The sequence below is a fragment of the Quercus robur genome, chromosome 5, assembly GCF_932294415.1.
Source record: "Quercus robur chromosome 5, dhQueRobu3.1, whole genome shotgun sequence".
Lineage (NCBI taxonomy): Eukaryota > Viridiplantae > Streptophyta > Magnoliopsida > Fagales > Fagaceae > Quercus > Quercus robur.
The window spans coordinates 47,414,595-47,425,819 of record NC_065538.1 but is presented as its reverse complement, the minus strand read 5'-3'; the positions used below and the strand labels follow the sequence as shown (position 1 = coordinate 47,425,819).

Sequence of the window (11,225 nt, the reverse complement as noted above, 5' to 3'; positions counted from 1 at the left end):
ATTCTGAAAGGTTCTTCTTCCTCTTCCGCTTTTCCCTATCTTGCTAATCAAAATGAAGGGGCAGTCAATTGGTCAATGGTATTCCCAAGTCGAAATTCTGGCAAATACCAAGAAGTATCCATTCTTAGCATAAAGAAACCGCTGGCTTTTAGAGAATCTTTCTTCTTCAATTATGCACGATTTACTGGGGTTGTCCTCCTTTCTTGGGAGTTAAGCGATGAGTTGGGTAAGCTTCCTAAGGGTATGGCTTCACGGGGGTGACTAAGGACACACCCAACCAAACGGTAGGTAAAAATGGTCTCCTTTGGTACAATCTCCTCCGCCGGGTCTATCCCGTACAGTTGTTTTCAACAAGTAGTGCAATCAAAAAGTATTCTATGAACGAGTTCCTTCATAGCCTTCATAAATAGAGTAGAATAAAAAGAAGACTCACTACTTAATTTGAAGGCGGCACCCCTTGCTGCCTTTACGAAGATTTCCCTTCTTCGCTTCTTTTGTTTGAAATAGGACTGGACGGAGTAGAATCAGGTTGTAAAGAAAGAAACCGCCAGGCCAAAGCAGGGAATTGTCCTATCCTCCTCACTAACCACAAAGAAGATGGCTCTATCGCTAAGCAGGCTCGCAGAAAGGACACCAAATGCCTAAACAAGAAAAAAACCTACTATATGCTTAACACAAACTTTCAGGTCCTCCCTCTAGCACACGGGGATCGTCCCTACACACTGAGGACAAAGCGTAGAGGTCACTTTAGCTTGTTGTACCAGAGTGGTTCATCGTCAAAAGAACAACAATAGGTTGTAGCATTTCCTATTAATTTGTCTAGGGGATGTAAAAGAGGGCTTTCTCATCTAAAGGCAGGGGTGAGCTTTCTCACCATACAATGACCACTACGAACAAAGGACCAACGACGATGAAGGAGAGGAGAGGAGGAGCAAATCTCTGAAATAGGGATTATTTGAGTGAGATATAGGGCTTGCTATGCAAAAATTTTTAACACTTTTAAGAGAAGAAGTAGTAGTCTTAAGAGGCGAAATTGGATGGATAAATTAGTAAAAAACGTAGATTTGCTTTGGGAAACAAAGTCTTTTTATAGGGAACAAAGGCCCGAAAAGGAATTGCAAGAAGTGAAAAAGGCACTGTTGCACTCTACTTTTAAGTTTTCCTCAATGTATCACTCATGGATTCCCAAACCAAATAAACTTGGTTTTCCTTAATGGTTATGGTAGACGACTTCACTAGGTACACTTGGGTTATACTCCTACGATCCAAGTCTGATGCTCCTGAGCACATTGAAGCCTTGTGCACAAGATTGTAGAATGAAAAGAGCCTGAAGAATGATCGAATTTGAAGTGATCATGGTAAGCATGAAGAATGATCGAATTTGAAGTGATCATGGTAAAGAATTCGAGAACTCATATATGGAGTCCTTTTGTACGAGATCAGGTATATCTCAAGAATTCTCTGCTCCTGTTATTCCTCAATAGAATGGTGTAGTAGAAAGAAAGAACAAGCTTATTCAAGAGATGGCTAGAGTCATGTTGCACAACAAGGATGTGGCTAGAAACTTGTGGGGAGAAGCTGCTAACACCCCATGTCATACGGTTAATAGGGTGAATTTTAGACCCGGTACCAAGAAGACTCCATATGAGTTATGGAAGGGAAGGAAGTCAAATGTGAAGTATTTCAGAATTTTTGGAAGTACTTGTTTCATTCTCAAGGATAAATAAAATATGGGAAAATTTGACTCTCGAATCGATGAAGGAATGTTTCTGGGATACTCCTCTACAAGTAAGGCTTATCGAGTATACAACAAAAGAACCATGAAGGTAATGGAAACAGTGAATGTTGTTATTGATGAATCTTCAGACTCTAGTTCTAAGAAGTTTAGTGAGGAAATCCCTAAAGAGATTCTTCCTCCTGAGCCCAAGGAAGTTCAAGAAATTGTCGAACAAAAGCTCGCATCTCCAATTACTCCCTGTACTCCAAATGTTGTAGAAGATTCAGCAGATATGTCTACTTCACTTGATTCTGAATCCCATGAAGAGAAATGACCTTCCTCCAGGATAAAATTGAATCATCCTTCTGAAGTTATTATGGGAAACATGAATGAATTTACACTAAGGAAGCGTACAGTTGATAAATGTGTTGCTAACTTTGTGTTTTATTCTTGTTACTTGTCGCAGGTTGAACCCACTAAAGTTGAGGAAGCTTTTCAGGATGAAAGCTGGGTTGAAGCTATGCATGATGAACTGCTTCAGTTTCAGAGGAATGATGTTTGGACTCTAGTACCTAGACCAGAGGGTAAGCATATCATCGACACAAAGTGGATATTCCACAATAAGACTGATGAGGAGGGTAATGTGATCCGCAACAAGGCTCGTCTTGTAGCTCAAGGATATTCTCAAATGGAAGGAGTAGCCCGTATGAAGTCCATCAAAATTCTCCTAGCCCTAGCATGTCACTTGAAGTTCAAGCTTTACCAAATAGACATAAAGACTGCTTTCTTGAATGGTTTCCTTAAAGAAGATGTCTATGTGGCTCAACCAAAAGGATTCATTGATCCACACTTTTCAGATCATGTGTGTACCTCAAGAATGGTTTAAAGCAAGCCCCTAGAGCTTGGTATGATCGGCTCACACAATACTTGGTGTCACATGGGTTCACAAGAGGAAAAGTTGATCAAACTCTCTTCATCAAAAGGGAAGGTGACGAGTTGATAGTTGCTCAAGTCTATATTGATGATATCATCTTTGAGTCAACTAAGGATAAACTTACTCATAGTTTCTCAAAACTCTTGCAGGCCAAGTTCAAGATAAGCATGACTGGAGAGTTGACTCACTTCCTTGGCTTGCATATTTGTCAACAAGATTCAGGTAAATTCGTATCTCAATCAAAATATGCAAGAAATCTTGTGAAAAAGTTCGGTTTGGAATCTGCTAGTTCTGTCAAAACCCCTATGAGCCCCAATGTTAAATTCACTGTTGACTTGTTAGGTAAAAATGTAGATTCATCTCTTTATATAAGTATGATAGATAGTCTTCTTGACCTTACTACTAGTAGACATGACATTAGTTACAGTGTGAGAGTGTGTGCTAGATATCAGGCAAATCCCAAAGAGTATCATATGATTACTTTGTAAGGTTGAATTTATTCAATTATTTTGTTGGCTTTATTCCGTGCAAAATTTGCTTGAAATTCAACATTTATAAACCTTGTATTTAGGTAGGAATCATGTAAGGAGCTGAAGGGTCACGCTAGCTGGAGCACTACAGTTAGCTTGCGACTCAAACTCGCAACTCGTTCTAGTCGCAAGCTTGAGTTGCCAGAATGCCCTGTTTGATGAAAACTGACTGTTTGCATTCCTCACTCACCCAACTATAAATACCCTTATACCTGCGAAATGTAGAGAGCTTCCAAAGAGAATTTTGAGAGAGAAACCCTAAAAAAAAACAAGATTGACTTATCTGCAATCTTCATCCTTTGATTCTCCAAATTCCTCTACTCTCACCCTCTCCATTGATATATCTTTGAGAGGTACATTAGACAAATCCTTATCTCACCATACCCATATCTGTAAGGAGGTTATTTCGTGCTTGGGAAGCAGTTTGGAAGAGACCAATTCATTTTGGTTGAAGCAATGGGCGATTGCGGGATCCGATAAGTTAGAGAAGACAAGGTTCAGTGTAACCCTATTGGAGCAAGAAGCTTGGAGGACTTAGGTGCACTGGGTAGATTAGGCTTGGAAGGTCTTCTGCTATTCATGTATCACAACTTCATTCTCTAGTGGATTATTGACTGCTTAGAGGGAGGCAGAGAGGTTTTTCGCCTAGGACTTCGGTTTCCTCTTCGATAACACATCGATGTGTTGTCTTTGTGTTTGCATCTCTCTTCCCTTAATCTTTTCCTTTTAATTATTGCTGTGGCTGTGATTAATTTCGGTTTAGATTGATTTACCATTTCTATTTTAACTTATTTTTATATTCCGTACATACATTGTTTGATTATAAGCTTGTGTTGGTAATTTGTAAATTGGGGGTCTAAACGTTCATAGGTGTTTTACACACTATTTGAACATTCAATTGGTATCAAAGCGGGTACAATTGTTTGGTTTCATTACCTAAGTATGATCCTTGACCCCTTGTGTAACATCCCGTGAGTTTTTTTTTTTTAAATGTAAGTCAGACTTTCGTGGACCACATGTGCCCCCACCTAACCCCACTACCCATCATTCTCATTCACTCAATTTCACCCACATCTCTTCTCTCTTTTGGCCGGCTCTCTCCTTTCTTTCTTTCATTTTCTCTCTTTTCATTTTACTGAAACACACACACACCCACCCGCCAGCCTCCACTCCAAAACACACTATCTCACCATCATTTTTCCGACAAGATCACTGGAAAAATATTTAGGAACTCCAAAGCATCTTCATCATTTTATTTGAGGTAAAAGTTAAAATCTTTTTTTGATGAGTATTATGTTCTTGTTTGAGGTTATTTTACTCAAGCTTTAATAATGTTATTCATGTGATTTAAGAGCTTTGGAAATGATATTCATGTGTTTATATGTATGGATTTTGGTCTTGGCGGATGTATTTGATGAGTGAGTTCATGATTTTTACAATGATGGCTATCTAAGGCTTGTTGTGGTGAAAATTTAGAGGTTTTGAGTTATAATATGTGATAGATGATGAATATAATTTTTATTGATTATTTGGAGCTAGTTAAAGATTTAAATTGTTTGTCTTGGAGAAAATTATGATTTTGGTGTCATGGGTCACTTGATGATGTTATAAAAATCTTGTGGGAAGCACTTGTAAAGTGTGGAGGTTTTGATGTTAGATATGACACCTTAAAAGATTTATGAGTATAAATGGGAGTCTATGCCTTGCAAATTAAAGTGTTTTGAGAAATTTTGGAAGTAGAATACATTACATGTGAGGTTGAATACTAGGCTTGCCTAATTGAGTTCTTACTTGGCAATTCCTAATTTGTAGTTAGATACAATTTCAAGCTTTGTGCTCATTGTGATAGATTTGCTTGACATTGTTTAGGTTCTAGCTAATCTCCCCTTGGAGCTTGGAGAATTAGGATTTTGCGGTTGCGAGGTAAGTAGCTTTTTAATGGGTATTTTTGGAAAATAACCATGTCTTATAAATGTTGTTTTTGAATCAAACACATTTTGGAAAATGATATATATGGATATATGCTTTCTTAAAAGTATTGTGTTGTGACCTTTACTATATATGAAAAATGCATCATATTTGGTATTGCATTTTGGGAAATGCATGAATTGTTGATATGGAAAAATGAGCATCTTTTATTTAATCTTTGATAAGAAAATCATTGATTTTATGGTGTACTAAAAAATTTAAAAATGCTTATCTTGTCTTGTATTATTTGAGAAATTGTTAGAAAATCTTTTGACAAGAATGAAGTTTGAAAACCTTACAAACTTTGTAGAAGTTAGATTATTTAAGGTTTTTTTGAAATTACTTGGATATGAACTATGTGTTTCAAAGTAAGGTAACCTGTGAGTTTATATGATTTTAGCCCTATGCCATGTGTGATTTCCCGGTGATCACCCGGTTTGGTTTTCCGTAGTCTTTGTGACAATGGAATCAAATTTAGGTCAGTGCCCTTTCACTTTGGATGACGCGTTCTTCCCTGCTGTCCATGGGGGGAAGAGGTTCCTTGATTGTGTGTGGGTGAGGCTACTGTCCATGGGGCCAAGAGACCACATGCAAGAGAGGTCCTATTTGACGCACTCTCTCTGCTGCCTATGGGGGGAGAGAAAAACCTTGAGGGTATGGGTGAGGCTACTGTCCATGGAGCCAAGAGTCTGCATACCGGAGAGGATAATATCATGCCAATTGTGAATGGGTGGATCCCCTGACCAGTCTATGTGGTAGTGTGGTAGATTTGTGATAATTTATCTTATGTTAGATATTATGGTTTTAGAAATTATATTGTTGATAGTCACAGATTATAGTATATAGTTTCAAGGTATTTACTTTGAGAAACTTTGTGCTTCATTATGTAATCATTCTTGTCATATTATTATTATTATTATTGAAGATGAAACTTACATTCCCCCCCCCCCCCATTATTGTGCTACTTACTAGGTTTTGTCTCATTCCATTATTTTTATAAACTTTTCAGAGTAGGCAACAATCTTTTGAGACAGCTTTTTGGTGGCTAATAGTAGTTAGACTAACTACTGATGGAGGCTGAATTTTTGTAATGGATATATTAGATGGTGTACATCTTAGACTAGGCTTGACTCATTCTTTTGTATATTATAGTGGTTATGACTGTATTTCCACTGATGGGACAAGTTGTTGTTATGTAATTGTTTTATTCAGACCTCTATTCTTTTGTGGCCTATCGTCCTTGTAATTAATGCTTAGAGCTCTGACTTACTCTGAAAGTATATTCTATGGGATTATTATGATAATTCTTGTTGTTGGCACTTGATAAGAATTTTGTGGATTGAATTGTCAAAAAGGAAAAATTTACAGGTACTTGAGACGTCTCTCTCATGCTTTGGACCCTTTGGGGTTTGGGGCGTGACAGTTATGGTATCAGAGCTTAGGTTATGATTCTGTAGACTTTGAAAATAGGAATTAATTTTGATTTAAGTCAGAGCATTAGGGGTTTGATGAATTCTTTATTTTGTTCCTTTGTTTCAGCTTCCACCTGCTATTCTTTTTCCTTACCTATCTTTTCTATGTTAACCTTCTATGTTGCCTTGTGATTTACTTGCTTGTTTCTTGGGTGTAGGTATAAGTACCTTGGTACATTATGCTTCCTAAAAAGAAAGCGTGTAAAGTAAGGCATGTGGATGAGGTTACAGCTCCAGAGCATGGCCATAGGCAACGCCAAGAGCGTGAGAGATTTGTCACTCCTGATGGTGGCGAGATTGATGAGGTGGCAGACAGGATTTATGCTAAGATTGCTAGAGCAGTCCAAGGTGGTGAACGTAGGAGGGGGGATTGCCTTTTTGCGGAGTTCCGTAAGCAAAACCCTCCAACTTTTGATGGGGGACCTGATCCTATGGCAGCAGAGAATTGGCTACTAAAGATGGAAAAATTACTGAGAGCCCTTGAATGTACTGATGCTCAAAAGGTGTTGTATGCCACTTATGCTCTTCAGGGTTCTACTGATAGATGGTGGTCAAGCACTGAGCCTTTGTTGAGTACGGAGTTGGGAAGGGGCACTCCCATTACTTGGGAGAAGTTTAAGGAAGTTTTCAATAGGACATACTTCCCTGATGTAGTGAGGGACCGTAAGGCAAGAGAATTTTCTGATTTGGTTCAGGGGGCTATGACAGTGGAGGAGTATGTTGCTAAGTTTATTGAGCTCTCTCGTTTTGCTCCTTACTTGATTCCGGATGAGTCCAAGAAAGTGAAAAAGTTTCGGGAGGGCCTTGATGGTAGGATTCACCCTCTCATTATAGCCTCTGGAGTGGATACTTTTACGGAGGCTGTGAAGCGGGCAATGAGTCTTGAAGAAGACTTTAAGTACAAACCCCAGTTCCAAGGAGAGTGAAAAGAAGCAAGGGCCCTTTAATTCTCAACACGGTAAGGGTCAAGGGCATAAGAAAGGATTCTTTAAAAACTCGGGTAATAGAGGACAATCTTCTAGGCATAGCAAGAATGCCTATCCTCAGTCTGGTGATAAGAAATATTGCTCTCGTTGTGGTAACCTTCATGATGGACAAAATTGTGATGGGGTCAAGATTTACTTTACTTGTAAGCAACCCGGACACTTTGTTAGAGATTGCCCAAGTTCTAAGGGCTCAAGTTCCTCTTCCTCATCTCAAGTTGCAAAGGGTAATGACAATGGGAAGAAGGTACAAGGTAGAGTGTATGCCTTGACTACTCAGGATGCTCAGGCCACGGATACAGTGGTGGCAGGTATACTTCCTTTGTTCTCTGCACATGCTAAAGTTCTTTTTGATCCTGGTTCTACGCATTCTTTTGTTTCTTGTGCATTTGCTAAAAATCATGACAAGAGCCCTGAACTACTTGATTTTGAGTTATCGGTTTCTACCCCTGTTGGTGATACTTTAATGACTAATCTTGTGCTTAAGTCTTGTATTATTTGTATTGAGGGTAGAGAGTTATTGGCTGATTTGGTGTTGTTAGATATGCATGATTTTGATGTCATTTTGGGCATGGATTGGTTGGCTTCTTACCATGCTAGTGTGCATTGTTTTGAGAAAGAGGTGGTGTTTAGGCCTCCAGGTGAATCAGAATTTCTATTTAAGGCTTCATGTTTGCCTTTTATGCCTCATGTGATATCATGCATACAAGCAAACCGCTTGCTTAGAAAGGGATGCCAAGGATTCCTTGCTAGTGTAGTGGAGTTACAAAGTGGAGAATCGGAGATAGGAGACATTCCCATTGTGAGGGAATTTTCAGATGTTTTTCCTGATGATCTACCTGGGTTGCCCCCGGATCGTGAGATTGAGTTCTCTATTGATCTCCTTCCTGGCACTGCACCTATTTCTAAGGCACCATATAGAATGGCACCCTCAGAGTTGAAAGAACTTAAGGAGCAATTGGTAGAATTGTTGGACAAAGGGTTTATTCGCCCTAGTGCCTCGCCTTAGGGAGCTCCAGTTTTATTTGTCAAGAAAAAGGATGGGTCTATGAGATTATGTATTGATTATCGTGAGCTTAATAGAGTCACCATAAGGAATAAATATCCTTTGCCTCGTATTGATGACCTATTTGATCAGTTGCAAGGAGCACAAGTCTTTTCTAAGATTGATCTTCGTTCTGGTTACCACAAGTTGAAGATTAAGGGTGAGGATATACCAAAGACGGCCTTTCGGACTAGATATGGTCATTATGAATTTTTGGTGATGCCGTTTGGATTAACTAATGCCCCTGCTGCTTTTATGGATTTGATGAATAGGGTATTTCATGAGTACTTGGACCGATTTATCATTGTGTTCATTGATGATATTTTGATTTATTCTAAGAGTCAAGAAGAGCATGAAGAACACTTGAGGATTGTTTTACAGATTCTAAGAGAAAGGAAGTTGTATGCTAAGCTGAAGAAGTGTGAATTCTGGTTGAATCAAGTAATGGTCTTGGGTCATGTGATATCTAAGGATGGAATTACAGTGGATCCTAATAAGATAGAAGCGGTGGTTAATTGGGATAGACCTACAAATGTGAGTGAGGTTAGAAGTTTCTTGGGCCTTACTGGTTACTACAGAAGATTTGTAGAGGGATTTTCTAGCATTGCGGCTCCTTTGACACAATTAACTCGAAAGAATGTTAAATTTGAGTGGATGGAAGAATGTGAGAAAAGCTTCCAAGAGCTAAAGCGGAGATTGGTCACTGCTCCAGTGTTAACTATCCCTTCAGGTACAGGAGGTTTTGTCATTTATAGTGATGCTTCTCATAAGGGACTTGGTTGTGTGTTGATGCAAAATGGGAAGGTTGTGGCTTATGCCTCTCGTCAGTTGAAAAATTATGAGAAAATTACCCCACTCGTGACTTGGAATTGGCTGCAGTTGTTTTTGCTTTGAAAATTTGGAGACATTATTTGTATGGGGAAAGATGCGAGATTTTCACTAATCATAAAAGTTTAAAGTATTTCTTTACCCAGAAGGAGTTAAATATGAGGCAACGGAGATGGTTGGAATTGGTTAAGGATTATGATTGCTCTATTAACTATCATCCTGGTACGGCTAATGTTGTAGCTGATGCTCTTAGTAGAAAGCCTTCAAGTTTTTCAACTGCTTTGCTAACCACTCAAGAGGAAATTATTTGGGATCTTGGAAGGATGGAGATTGAGGTTGTTATGGGCCATTCTGAGGCCTACTTGGCTAGTTTGAGTGTTCAACCAACCTTGGTGGAAAGAGTTAAATTGTCACAGGCCGATGACCCACATTTAAAGAAAATCATGGATGAGGTGCGTAGTGGAAAGAAATCTGAATTTTCTATCTTTGAGGATGGTGCTTTGAGATTTGGGAGTAGACTTTGTGTGCCAAATGATCCATTGATTAAAAAGGAGATTCTAGAGGAGGCTCACTATTCCCCATATACAATACATCCGGGTAGTACAAAGATGTATCGTGATCTTTGTGAAAACTTTTGGTGGAATAATAGGAAAAGGGAGATTGCTCACTTTGTAGAGCAATGTTTGACTTGTCAGCAAGTTAAGGTGTTGCACCAACGACCCTCGGGTTTGTTGCAACCACTTCCTATTCCCCAATGGAAGTGGGAGGAAATCACTATGGATTTTGTTTCAGGATTGCCGAGATCTCCTAAGGGTCATGATGCTATTTGGGTGATTGTTGATAGAATGACAAAATCAGCTCATTTTCTCCCTATTCGGATGAACTACTCTCTTGATCAGTTAGCTCAGCTCTATGTTGATGAGATTGTGAGACTTCATGGAGTACCTGCTACTATTGTTTCAGATAGAGATCCAAGGTTTACTTCTCATTTTTGGGTGGTGTGCAAAAGGCCTTGGGTACTAGATTGAACTTTAGCACAGCTTTCCACCCTCAGACAGATGGACAGTCTGAAAGGACTATTCAAACTCTAGAAGATATGTTAAGAGCATGCGCATTGGATCTTAAATGGAATTGGGCTAGTCACTTACCTTTGGTGGAGTTTGCTTACAATAATAGTTACCATTCAAGTATTAAAGCAGCACCTTATGAGGCTTTGTATGGGAGAAAGTGTAGATCCCCAATTTGTTGGGATGAGGGTTGGAGAACGAAAACTCTTGGGGCCAGAGATTATCCAGAGGACTTGTGAAAAGGTAAATATGATCCGTGATCGACTATGAGCAGCCCAAAGTAGACAAAAGAGCTATTTTGACATTAAAAGGAAGGCTTTGGAACTTGAAATTGGAGATAAAGTTTTCCTACGGGTTGCGCCTATGAAAGGGGTAATGAGATTTGGCAAAAAGGGTAAGTTAAGCCCTAGGTTTGTAGGGCCTTTTGAGGTCTTGGAAAGAGTGGGCGAGGTTGCATATAGAATTGCCTTACCACTGGCCCTGTCAGGAATTCATAATGTTTTCCATGAGTCTATGTTGAGGAAATACATTCCTGACCCTTCACATGTTTTGAGCTATGAGCCTCTTCAGATTAAAGATGATTTATCATATGAAGAAGTTCCGGTAGAGATTTTGGACCGTAAGGAGCAAGTGTTACGCAATAGAACAATACCTTGGGTAAAGGTGCTTTGGAAGAATCAT

The 11,225-nt window shown here is 39.2% G+C and overlaps 1 long non-coding RNA gene across 1 annotated transcript; it reads left to right on the top strand.

The window, feature by feature from the left end:
- Positions 1 to 4,465: 4,465 nt before the first annotated feature.
- Positions 4,466 to 6,479, top strand: LOC126726151 (uncharacterized). The gene is made up of 2 exons (XR_007655735.1): positions 4,466 to 5,104; positions 6,159 to 6,479. It is a non-coding gene; the product is annotated as an uncharacterized LOC126726151 (long non-coding RNA).
- The last annotated feature ends 4,746 nt before the right edge of the window (positions 6,480 to 11,225 follow it).